The 16,854-nt window shown below is 42.5% G+C and overlaps 1 long non-coding RNA gene across 2 annotated transcripts in view; it reads right to left on the reverse strand.

Moving 5' to 3' along the window:
- LOC112478501 overlaps positions 1-16,796 on the reverse strand; it is a 25,871-nt gene extending 9,075 nt beyond the window's left edge. Inside the window, exons 1-3 of one of the 2 annotated variants that reach the window (XR_003045875.1) lie at positions 16,298-16,796; positions 9,574-9,739; positions 6,964-7,044 (exon numbers count right to left, since the gene is read on the reverse strand). This is a non-coding gene — a long non-coding RNA (uncharacterized LOC112478501). The remainder of the gene's footprint in view (positions 1-6,963; positions 7,045-9,573; positions 9,740-16,297) is intronic. The other variant, XR_003045876.1, reaches the window with a different exon arrangement.
- Positions 16,797-16,854: the final 58 nt, after the last annotated feature.

A 16,854-nucleotide genomic window follows, 5' to 3' on the forward strand; every position in this document is an offset into this window, starting at 1 on the left:
AAAAAAAAAACCCGACATACCGAAAAAAAAAAAAAAAAAAAAAAAAAAAGAATGTGAGGCAGACACTTGTCCTTCAAAACTGACTCTCCAAAACAACTTATATTTTCAATATTACATGAAATTTACCACATACATTCTAAAATAATAGTTTTATTTGTTCTGTGACATTATGAAGATTACATATACTTGATTGAACCAAAAATTTTAAACATCTATTAAACTGTTGTTTTAACCCTACTGATAACGATACCTCACCTTAACAATCCCTACCCTTCCAGGGTTCCAGTAACTACCCAAACATACTATCCACAGTAACACTTGCACAGGCCTCCGCCACACAATACACAGGTCCTACTGTTATCAGCAACTTCAGCTATGTCAGTTTGGATTTATTCTTTGGTAACATAAATATCTGAGACTGAGATGTCTCTTTTTCTCTATATAAAAATTTCTCAGTAATTTATCCAAAAGATGCGGTTAGTTTGCTTCTCTACCATCTTGGTCTCTTTGTTCAGCATTTCTGGCTCACCATTCCCGAGAGAGAGTGAGAAGCCATCAACAGTGGCCTGGGATTAGGAGCGACAGCCATGCTCTATATGATGATAGTTCAGCACTACGGACAGCAATATACATGCTTGTGTGCGCCCCAAAACGATTTTAAGCTTGCTCTAACTGTACCCAGAATGTACCCATATAACATCAGCTTGTGCATAAAAAGGAAAGAAAGAAAGAAAAAAAAAAAAGAAAGAAAAACAAGGCAGCAATAATAACAGGTGAGATATACGAAATACCTAATATGTGCCAAGCATTGTACTAATCTACTTTATTTGTTACTAAGCTCTGTCCTCTCAAGAACTCTGCAGATAGCTATTATTACTATTTTAATGTATGGATAAAGAATCTAAGGTCCATAGAGATTAAGCAGCTTGCCAAATGTCAACAACTAATAAGCCTCTATAGTGGGACCTCGATCCCTTTGCCACACCATCCGCACCCCACCTACACGCATAAGTTTTCCTCCCAAGAGTCCGACGAAGCCCAAGTTTAGTGAGCCACCAGTTCAGTTCCTGATAACCAGTGAGAGAAAGGTCCTACCTCAGAAAGGTGCCATCCAAAAAAAGCAAATATTATGCAAGGAAGATAGGAGCCTCCGAAGACATGTTGTCCACAGCCTTATCTACAGGTTGCTCACAGGGTCTCCGGGGCACATAAACCACAATGATAGGCACGTTCCATTTACAAACGCTTGCGTGTTTTCATTTTCATGTCTCTGATGTCTACATTTTTTCCCCAAGCATAGCAATTTTCTAATCGGTCCCGCATGTCTGTTCTTAACCATGTAGCTGAGAGCCGGCCAGACAAACTGCAAAGTCCTTGGCCACAGAAACACCTGGCTCCCCAAGGATGTGTGCCTCATTGTCTTAAATCTAGTCAAGGCCCTTTGATCTCCCTGCTTAGACAAGATTGCAGCCAGGCCTTTTTATAGCATCCTTCCAGACCAAGCATTCTCCCTTTTCCCTGACCCCTCCCTTTGCTACTCACTGACTCCAAACTCTCCTTCCCCTTCCTCATCTCCCATACCCTTGAGCAGCCATCTCTCTCTCTCTCTCTCTGGGCCCTCTTCTTGCCTCTAAGACACATCTCATTGAGCTGCACTCTCTTTTATCCAGGGATATGCACATGACTATCTCTTATTAAAGGCAAGAACCGTCTCTTAAGGAGGCAGCCTTTATTCTAGGAGTACCCCAACTTTAAGTATTATTTCTTTGACTTTCTATGGACCTATATTCTTATTGGCCCTTGGATCCTAATTGTGACATATAAAGTATGGCCACCACACTCACGACTTAGGTTCTCTCTCAGTGTTTCCCCTTACCCTAGGATACTACCTCCCAAAATACATATACACACATGTAAGCACACATGTATACACATGCATGAGTATCTGTATACGTATCTGTATCTATCTAGTATTTTCTCTGCTACTTGTTGACATCCTAAGAGTAGGACGTGTGTCTAATTCTTCCCTGAATTTCTACCCTCTGGTGCTATTTCAGGCACACAGAATGTGGCCACGTATTTGAAAGGTGGATTTAAAAGCACAACATGGATATTGGCCTGTTATTTTTTTTCAATAGTATCTTTATCTGGTTTCGGTATCAAGGTAATGCTGGTCTCGTAGAATGGCTTTGGAAGTGTTCCTTCCTCTTCAATTTTTTAGAATAGTTTGAGAAGGCTAGGTATTAATTATTCTTTGGCACTGGTCTCAGCAATATCTATTTGGATATATCTCCAGCAAGAGCAACAAAAGCAAAAAAAAGGGGGGGAAATTGCATCAAACTAAAAAGCTTTGCATAACAAAAGAAACCATCAACAAAATTAAAAAGACAGCCTACTGAATGAATGGGAGAAGATATGTGGAAATGATATGTTCGATAAGGGGTTAATATCCAAAATATATAAAGAACTCTTACAACTCACCATCAAAAAAGTAAACAGACAAATTAAAAATGGGCAGAGGACCTGAATAGACATTTCTCCAAAAAAGACATACAGATGGCCAACAGACACCCAAAAAGATGCTCAACATCACTAAACATTAGGGAAATGCAAATCAAAACCACAATGAGATATCACCTCACATCTGTCAGAACGGCTATTATCAAAAAGGCAATAAATAGCAAGTGTTGGCAAGCCTGTGGAGAAAAGAGAATCCTTGTGCACTGTTGGTGGTTTTATAAGTTGGTGCAGACACTATGAAAACAGTATAGAGGTTCCTCGAAAAAATAAAACTTAAACTACCATGCAACTCAGCAATTCCACTTCTGGGTATTTACCTGAAAACTTGAAAACACTAATTCAAAAAAAGAGATGCTGCATACTTATGTTCGTTCATTAATATATTATTTTCACTAGCCAAGATACAGAAGCAACCTAGGTGTCATTACTAGATGAATGGATAAAGAGATACACACACACACACACACACACACACACTCACACACACTCACACACACACTCACTCAATCAAAATGGAATATTACTCAGCCATAAAAAAAAAATGACATCTTGTCATCTGCAACAACATGGATGGACTTAGAGGATATTATACTAAATGAAATAAGTCAGACAGAGAAAGGCAAATACCGTATGATTTAACTTACATGTGGAATCTAAAAAACAAAATAAACAAACAAAACAGAAACAGTCTCATAGATACAGAGAATAAAACTGCTGGATGCCAGAGGGGAAGAGAGTGGAGGGATGGACGAAAAAGGTAAAGGGGACTCGGAGATACAAACTTCCAGGTGTAAAACAAGTCACGAGGATGTAATACACAGCATAGGGAATATAGTCAAAAACATCATGATAACTTTGTACGATGACAGATGGCTACTAGCCTTATCATGGTGATCACTTTGTAAACTAGTTAAATGTGCAATCGTTATGCTGTACTCCCAAAAGTAATATAATATTGTATGTCAACTCTAATGAAAAAAAAATGCCAGAAGAAAAATAAATAAATAAAATAAAGGCAGAGCATGTGCATTAAACGGCTTAAATATGGAAATGAGAGTAACTCTCCCATGAGGCTAATCTGGAGAGGGCCTGACCAGCTAAGTTTAACCTGCCTGTGTGTGCTGCTCAGGACCTGGGAGACAGCGCCAAATCGCCAAACCCGTTCCCCACTGCTGCCAACAAGGGACCTGGGCAAGAAGCACCTTGATAGCAAGCACCACAAACAACTCACTCCACAAACCCCCGCTGATCACTTTCTACATGCCAGACCTTCCAGCTACGAATGTGGTTTAATTAATAACTGCTTTTTAAAAGAATACTGAAGAAAGTGGAATTCATACAGCAGGAGATTAAAAATAAAAAGAGAGTAAACTGTGCTTGCTAAATACCTAGCGTGTGTCAGTTTTACTGCACATAATATCTCATTGAAGCGTCACAACCAACCTGAGAAAAAGGAATCGTTTTCCACATCTCAGTGAGCTCTCGAAATTGCTGAGGCCTGATCTGCGGGCCTGACAACTGTAGCCTACAACTCTTGTGGGATGCAAGATTGATCAGGTAACCAGAGACGGTAAGTCGATTTGAGCACAGAGCACAGTATAGTCTAGTAATATTTCTTTATGATAGTAAAGATTTCCTGTCATAATATTAAATGCCATTTAAAGGAGCACAAATGCTGAATGTGAGCAGATTAGCCAAATTGGGGTATAAATTCCAACTCTCAGGGTTGTATCCCCGAGGCAAAGTAAAACGCCCGGTAGTGGTTACCCCCTTCCTCAACAAAGAGCAGCTTTCTAAAATGTAATCCATATAAAATATTACATTTCTTAAAATATGTTGGCTTCGGGCTAGTTGCACGTTTTCTATTGGAGTTAGTACCTCATATTGAGGTGTAGAAACTTAGGACATCTAATACAGTGAGCCAGCTAACAAACCAAAATTTAAAACAACAATGCACTTCACACAATGTAACTCATTTTACATTGCTTTTGGTCCTCACTGGTTCTTTGCTTTGCAGTGTGGAATCTTTCACCTCTGGCCTCAGCTCTGGGCGACCAGAGCAAAGAAGCAGACGTTGGACGAGTAGATGAACTTGATGGGTGTCCCTAGGCCCTGCTGCTGCCCTTATGACCCCACCAGATTACAGCTTTGTGTTTTAATCCAGACTGACCTGGAAAAGGCACGCTTCCAAGACTCCAGACTTCCACCTTCCCCTGCCCTCCTTATGTCGGAGAATCGAAGCTCCAAAAGAGTCAAGAGTTATGCTCACTTCCCACTGTGCATGATCTCTATGTAAATGTCTAATACTTATTAAACATTATGATGTGCCTGGCACTGAGCTAAGCTTACTACACAAACGATTTTATTTATATGTCGCAATTTAATTAGGCACATACTTTTCTTACTCCCACTTTACAAATAATAAAACTGATGCAATTCTCGAAGACAAATTCCACAAGGACTCTATCTTATGTTGCTACAAGTCCAGGGCCTAGACCAGTATTTTGCATATAAAGGCTCAAGAAATAATTATTGCGAAGAGTGACATCGCTGACATGGCGAAATAAAAGTTTTCTACCATCCCCCCTCAAAAGAGCATACCAATTCAGACAATCGCTTATGGATGGTGGTCCCTTTGTGGAAGTCCAGGAGTCCAGTGAAGTTCCAACGTACCATTGGAACAATATAAAATCGAGATTATCTGCGTTAAAGAAGGTAAGAGGAACAGTTTCACTCTATCCACATCACCCAGCCCCATGGTGACACAGCTTGGCGTCCAGAGAATCCTTGGCCTGCGATTTCTCCCACAAAGGGAAGTGAATGTATGTGAGCGATTGCCCAGCTTCCCCAGCTGTGTGGGATGCTGGCAAAGAGACCCAGCTCTTTCTCACCCCATTCAGAATACAGAAGTGAACTGCATGACTGCAGGGAGGGAAGCGGCTGGGAGAACAGCAGCCAGGGCTTTTGGAGGGCATCAAAGGAACATGGATCCTACTGTGTTGCAAACTCCATCAGGAAGCCCACCAATGATCCACTGGGAACACCTCACCTACAAACCCTCCCAACTGGTCTACAGTCACACCCAACGCTCCGCAACCTCACCCCCACATACCCTACCCTATGGCCAGCCCCTTGGGCACACCCCCTATGACAGCAGGTACAAGCCTTTGCAGACAGCCAGTAAGCACTTGTAGAAAGCCAGCCCAACTCTGTAGAACCGTGTAAGAGCGCACCAACTTGAGCATTCAGCACAATCCTAGGAAAGGAAATAAGAAGGCGTCGGCTCCAAGTCTGGCTTTGCAGAATGGAGGGAAGGTATCCAATGTTAATAATTCCCTCTCAAGAGAGAACAAGAATTGTGGAGCAGGAGTATCAACAGAAAACATCTGAGAAAGCCTCACAATCCCTAACAAGGATGATGGAAGGTATTTCTCTCCCGAAGTCAGTAAAGACTAGAGGAGGTGACTGCTTCTTCAAATGTGAAGACAGAACACAAAACTTTAAGAAAAATAAAACGATCAAGGAAACATGACACAATTAAGGGAATACAAAATTTTCCAGTAACCAACCTCAAAGATATGGAGATCTGAGATTTGCCCAATAAAAAATACAAAATAGTCATTTTAAGGAAGCTTAGTGAACAACAACAACAACAAAAAACACTGAAAAATAATTCAACAAAATCATGAAAAAGATAATAAAATGAGAGGTTTAATAGATGGCTAGAAATAATTAGAGATGACAAATTCTGGAGCTGAAGAATGTAAAGAATAAAGTAAAAAGATGCAATAAAGAGCATCAACAGAGGACTGAATTGAGTAGCAGAAATAATCTGTGAGGTAGAAGACAGACCTTTTGAAATTAAACAGTAAAAGGGAAAAAAGTGAAAAAGATTGAAGAAAGCCTACAAGAACTGTGGAATACCATTAAGAGAAACAATCATGTATTACTGGAGTCTCAGGAGGGGAAGAAAGGCAGAAAAGTACGAAAAGGTTATTTAAAGAAATAATGGCTAAAAACTTCCTAAAACTGGGGAAAGCTTTGAACATCCTAAGTTCACGAAGCAGGGCTCCAAACAATTTCAACACAAAAAGATCTTCTCCAAGACATGTTAAAATGACACTGTAAAATCAAAGACAACAAGATGATTTTAAAACAAGCAAGAATAAAAAGAATTCTCCACATGCAAGGGCACTCCCATGAGGCTGCGAGGGGATTTCTCAGCAGAAACCTGGCAGGTCAGCAGAAAGCGTGCTGATATATTCAGGGTTCTGGAAGAAAAAAGCTGCCAACCAAGAAGACTTTACCCAGCAAATTTGTCCTTCAGAAATAAAAGCTAGATATCAGCTATACCCCATGCTGACCTCAAGGCAGGTCCAAGTTAGTGGTTAACTGGAGACTGTAGTGTTCGGGACAATGCACAAGACCCAAAAGGACACATACCTGAGTCCTGGTCCCACTTTTACAGCTTACAAAATACCATTAGACAAGTCACTTAACTTTTCTTAGCTTCAACTTCCTCACCTGTAAAATGAAAATACATAATCGTATCTACTTTTTAGTGTGTTGGCAGTTATTCTGTAATAATACTTCACCATACCTAAAAGGAAATAGTAATTTCAACTTCACAGGGTTGAGGGGAAAATTGCAGGAGACTGTAAACTGTGAAATCACTCTCCTCACCAAAAAGAACTATGCAAATGTAAGTCAACAGCAAAAGCAATTATCCTCACAATACAGAAAGATTGGCGGGGGCTGGGGACAGATTTTTCCAACATTATACATGGTCACTGTTCCATGGCCACTTGTCAGAGAAGCTGCAGCTCTATCTGCCCTTTGTCGGCAGCACCCGCTCATTAAGCCTTGGGGCCACTAGCCAAAGCTCACACAAAGGATTTTACATCAGGAAACTTCAGGCATGGCCTTGACACCAGGATATTTGTGTCACTGTCCTCCTATCTGCAGGAGTTAGGAGTCAAACCTGGCACAGTATCCACATACACCGTCCCTCGCCCCTGCCCCCAGAACCTGGCCATATTTCCCCATCTTTGATGAAATAACGACACCTCTGTCTTCTGCTTTGGTTCGAGGCCTACGACCAAAGGGCATGACCTGATCTCATGAGCCCTCACAAAGCAGAGAGTTTTCGCCAGTTGGTCATAGAAGCCGCAGCTAGAGATTCGAAACACAATAAGTGTTCAATGCTGGCTTATGGATCTAGGAGGCCACATGTCAAGGAAGACAGGCAGCCTCCAGCTGCTCAGAGCAGTCCCCAGATAATAACCAGCAAGGACATGAGGACCTCAGCCCTATAATCTTGAAATACCAAATTTTGCCAAGAATGAGTTTGGATGATTCTTCCCAGAGCACCCAAAGAAAAACTTAGCTCAAGCTGAGTTTTTTGATTTTGGCCTCATGAGTCCCAAACAGAGACTCCAAACATGCCATGCAAGACTTCTGACCTACAGAACTGAGAGCTAGTAAATGGGTATTGTTTTGAATTGCTGAGTTTGCAGTAATTTGTTATACAACAATAAAAACTAACGTAAATATGTGAACATAAAATATTTCATGGATGTTTTTCATAGGTGAAAGTCGAAGAAAAATGAGAAATGTTTATACCATATTTGTTTTTTTAAAAGGTAGCAAAACCAAATATAACCACAATTTTGCTTAATATGTGTGCCTAGAAGAAAGACTGTATGCAGATACATCGAAATGCCATCAGACGTAATATCTGGTAAAAGGATTATTTTAAAATTCTCTCTTATACTTTTCTGATCCAATACTTCCCAAATGAAGGTATATTACTTTAACAAGCAGAAATAAAATCAGTAATACTTCAGCAAATGCCAAGAACAGAGCATCTGGTTTTGTGGGGCTGCTGAAGTATTTCAGCTAGTTTTATCAATAAGATGGCAAACTAATACCCACTTAGACAACTTCTTTATACTAATATCATAAATTAAGCTCTGTTGTGGAATAAAAATACATAAACGCAAGACAAACACAATGGGACCGTTGTGCCTCTGACCACGTTGGGGCCAGTCCCAGATGTGACATTAATTCTGAAGCCCGCACCGGCCCAGTTTGGCAGCCAAGCAGCCCAGTCTCGGATGCTGTGAATGAACTTTGGAAACGCTGCAATATTAGCCTTCGCAGCTAATCCTGCTAATGCACTCACAATCTATTTGACAAGCTGCCCATCACATCCCCTCTGTCGGGGCGAGCAGCCTTCCAAGGTGGCTGTGACAAGGGGATTACTGAGAGGACACCCCGGGAGGACAGAGGGGCCCTCCCTCCACTGCACTCTGACTAGCTTTGTAGATAGGCCGCATACCACAGAGGGCACTGGACAGCAGCTTGTCTCCGGTAGGGACCCCCTGGCACAGAGGTACCAGAGGGAGACGTTCACCAACCCAGGGGGCTGAGTGTTCCTGACAGCCAGGTCACTCCTCCAGTCTCAACATGGAGAAAGAAAACGAGGCAAGATTAAGGGAAGATTCACAGGACTGAGGTTTCTGGATCATTCCTTAATAGCAGAGCTCCCCTCCCTTTCAGAGACCCTACGTGCTAGAAAGCTAGGAAAAGTTCTGGCCTCTTGGGTTGAGTCATAGCACACCCCTTCCCCCCCGCCTCCGCCCTCTCCTCCTTCCCTCCGAGGTTCCTCGGTGAGTGGTTGACACTCCATAAAAGCCACATTTACAGCTTCGTCTTCGTTAAATTAGCAGCACTGCTTTATTTGCCTTCTAAATTTTCAGGGGGTTCATTTTAAATGTTTCATTTTATTTACAAGGTAAAATGAAAATAAAAGGTATAGCCTTCATGCTAGCAGATTATAATTATTGAGAAAAGCAATGTAGGATTTGTCCCAGAGCAAGGCGGGTTATTCCCTTTTCTGAAAAAGTCCCCTCTAGCCGGCCTCGCTCACTCTGGCGGGAGCCAGGGCACAGGCAGCAGTAAACAGTTCTTTCTAGTCCAGTTTACACATGTTTCTCATTCGCAGCCCAAATGATCAGGAGACTTGTCCCAGAAACACAGTTAACCAGTTACCTTCTTCTCCCCATTTCCCATGAAGTTTTCCTCATTCCTGTAATTGGGCCAAGGCTGTTCTCTGGGTTCCGGATTAACTAGGAACATCTCAGGCTCAGGTGCCACAAAAGACACTGGGAATGCTGAGACAGGCAGAACTGGCCCGTGTCCTCAAGGAGCCTGAGATCTATAAATAAACAGACAATGAAATACAGTGTCAAAAGTGCAATGACTGAGGTTTCTGTAGAAACACATGGGAGAGATCTCTAGGCCAGACTGTGAAGCTAAGATTCTGAGGTCATCACCCAAGAGAGTGTGGTCTAGGTGACCTTACTTTGATTGCCTTCGCCAGCTGGATTTCAGCAGCACCGCGACTGCAAGACAAACCTCTGCAGGGCAGTGGAAAGTCTCAGCCACGCTGCATCAGGACAGCACCCACAGACCCATCTGAGGCCACACTCTCCATGCTGCCATCAGCTCTGACACGCCCAGCTTCGGTCTTCCAACACAATTCAGGCGCACAAGCTTATATTCTAGCTAGTGAAGTGAACAGAAACGCAGAAGAACTTCTTACACAGCACACTGACCTCTCAAACGAGCTGCACCCTCTCCTGCTGGAAAGGCTTGAGATCCCTTGTGCAGGCAAGGGTCAGTCCCACACACCCCTGTTCCCCCTACTCCCAGAAGAGGCTCTATCCTGAATGACACACCTTGGCAGGTCACTCCAAGAAGCAGGAGAAAAACTCTGCTTTGTGCTTAGAGGTCGAGGCTAAGAGCCCAGCCTGTATCATTCCCAGGCCTGTGCTCCATACACCTCAGAGGCCCAAAGCTTTCTAGGCCCACCGGACTTAGCTGCTCCCTCCCTCCCCAGGAGGGGTTAAAGCCCAGCCCGCCTTTTCCCCTGGGTAGGGCCTCTCCTGGATGACTGGGTTACAAGGAGGCAGAAATGGACACTGTGAGTCAGAGACCTTGGTGTCTGAAGAATCTAGGTTTGGAGGCTGGTTCTACAACATACTTTATCACCTTGTGCAAATGTACACTTCTGAGCCTCCATTTCCTCAACTAAAAAAGTAATAAGAAGAAGAACATCCATGGATGTCAGTCACTCTTTTGTATGTGGTAAGGACTCAATAAATGGTAGCTCTGTAGAATATCTCTGCCCTCTAGGTCTGCATTCTGGACTTCAGTTCTCACTCCAGAATGAAGCATTCTCATGAGAAAGTGAGGGATCCCAGGCCCCTGGGGAGCAAGTATGGGGAACAGATGGGGGGTTGTTTTCAAAGGGAGGAGGACTCTCCTTAGTGTCTCTGAAATCACCTTGCCAACAAGAGTACTTTCAAGCAAGGCAGTTTCTGTTGATGACCTAAAGGCCTGCCTCCCAGGCCTGAATGGGGCATGCCCCAAGGGCCACGTGAGGTGCAAAGCCAGCTTTGCACCCACCTTTCTGGCTGCGTATCTACAAGAGGGTTTTCTGGGCACCTCAAAGGACCTGGTGCCAGCTAAGCAGGCTGAGGACAATCACCCCATTGTGGAAAACAATGACACCAACCCTCTGGAAAGGGCAGAACGCAATTCACCTAATTCCTCAGAGGCTTCACTAATAGATGCTCTCTGGTACTGACACTCCATCCCCTCCTGGCTCGTACCTACTGCACTGCTCAGAGTGACTTATACGCAGGGAAATAAACCGATATTAGACACACAAAGAAAACTCTGAATATTGTTTTATATTTTTCCTGCCAGCCAAAAGCGTGCTTAGAAAATCATGAAATGGCCTTAACATTCTATCCACAGCTAAAGTCCGTGTAGCACCTAGCTTTTGTTCACTCCGTAATTTCAGATTATTAAGATTATGACAGAAGATAAAATCTTCAGGGACTTTTTTTTAGTTCCTTGCCACGTCTAAGAACCAGTCCAAAGATGGAGGGAGATATTTGTCCCCTACAGGGGTGGAGGCTGGGAGGATTCTGTCTCCTACAGATGGCCTTGTATAGAAATTCCCATTTTAACACAGCCGTATGATTGGTGTGGTCTACCCACTACACCGAGCCCACTTTCTCTGAAATTTCAAATGCATTCGCCTTAATTGTTTCTCTAGAAATAAATATGCACGATTCAAACCTTTGTGTTCATTATTTTGAAATTTGTGTTTTTGTAATTGTTCTTACTTTGAGAGCAGTTGACTTTTACTGTGCTTCTGGGACAAGTCGGAATACCCAAAGGCTTCAGCATATCTCCTAAATGTGAGATTGATTTCCTAATTACAGCTATTTCAATCCATGGATGTCTGCTACACAGTTCTGTAGACCACGTGCAAGGCTTCCGCCTAAATCCACGTGGGTGACATAACTAGCCTTTTGACAACTAAAGAATCAGAACATCCCGGAGAGAAACATAAATTTGGTTCTCACTCATAGCAAAAATGGAGATAGCCAACTCTGTAAACGAAGTCTGAAAACTTTTTACGGTTATCTCAAGCAGTTTTTTATTTTCTTTATTCTAAGGCATTTCTGAGACCAAAAGCAGATGAAAAGCTGGGAAACTTTGCAGATCCCTTTTTAAGACTAAATTTTAAAAGGCGGATAGTCTTTAGCAATTTTATCTAAAACTATGCTATGTTTACAGCACAAATTAAAATTTTTAATTTAAAAAGCTATAGAAGATAGAAGAGATAAGTATTTTTAGTCTAACTGGCAGGTAAAGAAATGGAGGCCCTGAGATGCTAGGGAACTTGACTAAGATAACCCGGCAAAGTTCAGCAATAAACCTTGGACTGAGACAAATGTCTCCTGCTTCCTATTTCCTTTCATCCAAGTTATAAGCCTGGGCAGACTTACTGAAGTAATCGTTGTGTTGTAACAACATATATCTGGAAAAGGCAAGAACTGTTTCTCTCAATTTGCATGATGTCCATATTTAGCCTATACTCCAGCACAAGTCATAAATCAGAATCAATAAATAACATTAACTGAAGAGAAGTTTTTGCTTTAATAATTATTTCTCTCCCTGACCAAGTAAACTCTAAGAAACCTATAAGGCACAATTTTAGAAGAAAAAAAAAATCCTATCCCTTTAGGAAATATTTTGACAGTGAAGGAAACTAGCCTAATATTTTAGAAAAATTTTGATAGATTCTTGAAATTCCATTGCCAAAATTTAATGAGGCTTAAAGTTCTATGGACAAATTTATATTAAAAATTATAATCTGAAAACCAGACAAGGGAGCAGGGTGAAAAAGAAAATCATGCTCTCAGCCACCAGATACACTAGATATTTTCTTTACATAAACAAAATAATAAAGGACTCAATGTCACTGGGTCAAAACACAAGATGTTACGGCCAGTCCAAAAATATAAATTGTTCTTTTTTATTCACAGAGACCCTACATACCAACTTTTGAGAGTGGGTAAAAGTTTTATAACTTTATAATAAAAGACCACTCAAGACTGATAATTTTATAAAGTGATAATTTTGCATTATGAAATTAAAAACCCCATAATGCATTAGAGTGACAACCCGGGATTACATTAGAACAATAAAAGAAGTGATTCCAGAAAGTGAGAATTTGTGAAGAAATCTGTCACTTAGTGTATACTTCTGTAGGACCAATATTGATTCACTTACTTGACAAGGTAGATTCGAAAAGCCATGGATTACCAGTAAGCAAAGACTAAGTGGGAGCCCGGACTGTCTTTGTCTGGTGTTAAAAAGGCACTCTTACCTGCCCTACCCAGATGTAACTAAGAAGACTGAGCGGGGAGCCAAATTGTACCATCACCCAGGGTAACGAGGCCTGCCACATACCCACCAGTAGAAGCCATGTGGGAGCAACAAAAAGGGGCCTTTCCCTCTCCCTCTCCCAGGCCTGGGAGTTGTTGGTGGAGACTTAGTCAGTAGCCTGAAATCTCACCTCCACCAAGTAGTAATGCAGCACTCCTCTTAGGATGTCCAGAGAGGTCGAGTGGGGAGCCTGGACCTTCACCCCTACATAGTAGTAGGAAAGCATCACCTCCTTCTTCCCCAACCAGCAGAGCTAGTCAGAGAAGAGTTGCTCGAACAGATTTAAATAAGATCCAGAGTCTCATAACATAATACCAAAAATTTCAAGGGTACAACCGGAAATCATATGTCAGACCAAGAACCGAGAAAATCTTAACTTGAAAGAGAAAAGACAATCAACGGACATCAACATCTAGATGACACAGATGTTGGAATTACCGACAAGAATCTTAAAGCAGCCATCACAAAAATACTTCAACGAGCAATTAGGAACCCTTGAAACAACAAAAGCAGAAAATCTCAGCAAGGAAATGGAATATGCGAAGTAAAGCCATGTGGAAATTTTAGAATTTAAAAAATATAATCATTAAAATTTTTAAAAACCTCAACAGCAGAATGGAGGGGACATAGGAAAGAATCAGTGAACTGGAAGATAGAACAGAAATCACCCAAACTGAACAACAGAGAGGAAACAGACTAGGATGGGGGTGGGGGAGGAACATAACCTTGAACACCTGTGGGACTATAGCAAAATATATTGTAATATTTATTATCGGAGTCTAAGAAATAGTGGAGAAAGAGTGGAGCTGAAAAACATATTTGGAGAAATTATAGCTGAACTTTTTTAAAATATGGGAAAGAAATAATGGCTGAAATTTTTTCAATGGAAAAAGACTTAAACCTAAAATTCTGACCAAACCCCAAACAGGATGAGTCCAAAGAAATAAGAAACCCCAAAAAGGATAAGACAAAGAAAATATTGAAAGCAGCAAGAGAAATGACACCTTACATACAAGGAAAAACAATTCAAATGACAACGGATTTCTCATAAGAAACCATGGAAGCCCGAGGAAGCAGCACAACATTTTTCAGTGCTGAAAAGAAATAACTGTCAACCCAGAATTCTGTACCTGGTGAAATTATCCTTGAGGAATGAAGGAGAAATAAAGACATTCTCCAATGAAGGAAAATTAAGAATTTTTTTTTTTTTTTTACCCCCAGACGTACCCTAAAATAATGACTAAAAAAAAGTTCTCAAAACAGAAAGGAAATGGTTAAAGAAGGAAACCTGGAACATGGGGAAGAAAAACAAACAAAAAAAACAATGAAAAAAGATGGATCTTACGGTACAAAGATGCCTGGAACAGTTAATAACTCTTCCAGTTGCCCCATCCACCTTAGAGTGTCTCTGCTCATTATTAGTGTTGGCATCTCTCCAGTGACAAGGGCATACAAACTGTTCCTGATCGCTACAGCATCACACCTGCTCTGGCTCTGGGCCTTCTGCAGACCTACAGGAGCTATGTATGTGTGAGAGAGATACTGAAGATATTCAGAACTCTGACTGCACAAAGATGCTTGACTCTAACCCAGATTAATAAAAAGTAACCCAATCTCCCAAGTATATCACATTATATAAGGCAATGCCCAAATTCTCTGGAAGCTCAAATTCCCTCTCTGGTCCTCTGAGAGATAAAAGATCTAGCCATTCCTGCCCCAACTCCTCCAGCTTTCTTCCATGTCCCCTATAAAGCTTCTCATCCCATGACACTATGTACCTACAGGCTCCAAGTGGTACCCACTGCAGCAAATAACAAAAAGCAATCCATCCTTGCCCTTGTCATGACAAAACTCCTTACCTCATTAGCAAAGTTCAATCAAACCAAACATTGAAAATAAATTCATTATACTTTATACCTGCCCAGAGATGGCTGAGCTGCTAAGAGCCAGCTCAGTGTTTGGAAAAGAGAAACAAAACTCTCAACCCATTCATCCATCCATCTCACTTTTCCATGTTAGTCCTTCAGTATTCTCATCGCTGGAACCAGAACTAGCGTTGGCTAAGAAAAATGGCTAAGAATGTCATCAGATAGCCAGAGCTTCAGTGGCTGGGTGAGAGGAACATTCCTGTGATGTATCCATGTAATAGCATTGTGTGACCACATTTTCTCCAGGCTAGGATGTCCTAGCAAAAGTCAAAGATTACAGTGAGGGGTCTTTCACTCTACAGGCTGGTGTTCCTAGAGTGAAAAACCCCTACTACCTATGCAGTCACATTTGCCACAAACGTAGGCCCCGCCCCTGCCCCACACCTGGACCAGGTTTGTTTATTTCCTCCCTAGGCATATGCCACAAGGGAGTGATAAGTACAGGCAATTCCATTTCTTCACCTGACCTCCCCTCTAAACCAAACATAAAGATAACCTGTGAACTGATTAATCCATTGGTCCAAATACTTCTTTAAAAAAAAAAAAAAAAAAAAGACTACTTTCAAGTTTTCCTGGAGGTCTCCAGTAGACCACCAGTCCAGGTGATATCCTTCTCCCATCCCATTTCTGAATCCTTGGGTTATGTTAAAGGGGAGATGGGGAAAGATACTCCTAGGAATAAGGCAGCGTGGAAGGCAGGCAACTTCAGGATGCTGAGTAAGCATTTCTAATAACACTCTTCCATGGCACTTCAGAAATGCCAAAGTTATTCTGCAACACAATAGGGCCCAGTTTGGGGTTCAAGCAGTGAATATGATTGAGAAAGTATGACTCTGGCCTCCAAATTAACCGAATGAAGCGGGTGGGAAGAGAACTATTCCCATTACGGGAAGAAAACTGAGGCTCAGAGAAGTGCAGGGACTTGCCCAAAGCTTAAATGGCAGGAAAAGCTAAAACTGGGTCTTCTGGCCCTTCGCCTCAAAGGAAACACAATTTCTACTTCTTCCTCTATCGTTGACATGAGGTTTGACCCTTACCTAATATCTCATATCCGTAGTGAATTTTTCTTCTAAAACAGAAGCCAACTGGGCACAACACCAGTTTGGCTCTAGCGGCGGCCCAGAAAACTGGGCTGAATGGGTGGCGTGGGTGACCAAGCCAGTGCCCCTAATAAGTCCGCCCGGCTAGGGGCCGAGATCCCTGCCTCAGAGACTCTGCTCGAAAAGGCTGGGGGCGCACAGAACTTTCCAACCCAAGGCAGGGCCCGGCAGCACATCCCCGCCGGCCCGAACCCCGGGGACCTCTGTCGGACCACGGCTGCGCTGGATTTGAGACGCTCCAATCCCCAGCCCTCATTAACCCGGAGCTGCCCTGTTCCTCGTCCGCATCTTTAGCGCTCGCATCTGTCGATGGCTGGATGCGCCCACAGGGCCGGTGTTACCCTGAGCTTGTGATCCCTGAAAGCGGGACTCAAAAATCGGCAGCAAGTCCGCGAGACAGCCACGGAAGCCTGCGCTTCAGCGGCCGCAGCTCTGGGCGGCGAGTTCCTTCTGCGCCTGCGCGGGAGCCTGCGCGGCGGGCGGGGAGGCCTGGG

The sequence above is a fragment of the Pteropus alecto genome, unplaced genomic scaffold (genome assembly GCF_000325575.1).
Source record: "Pteropus alecto unplaced genomic scaffold, ASM32557v1 scaffold61, whole genome shotgun sequence".
NCBI classification, from domain to species: Eukaryota; Metazoa; Chordata; class Mammalia; order Chiroptera; family Pteropodidae; genus Pteropus; species Pteropus alecto.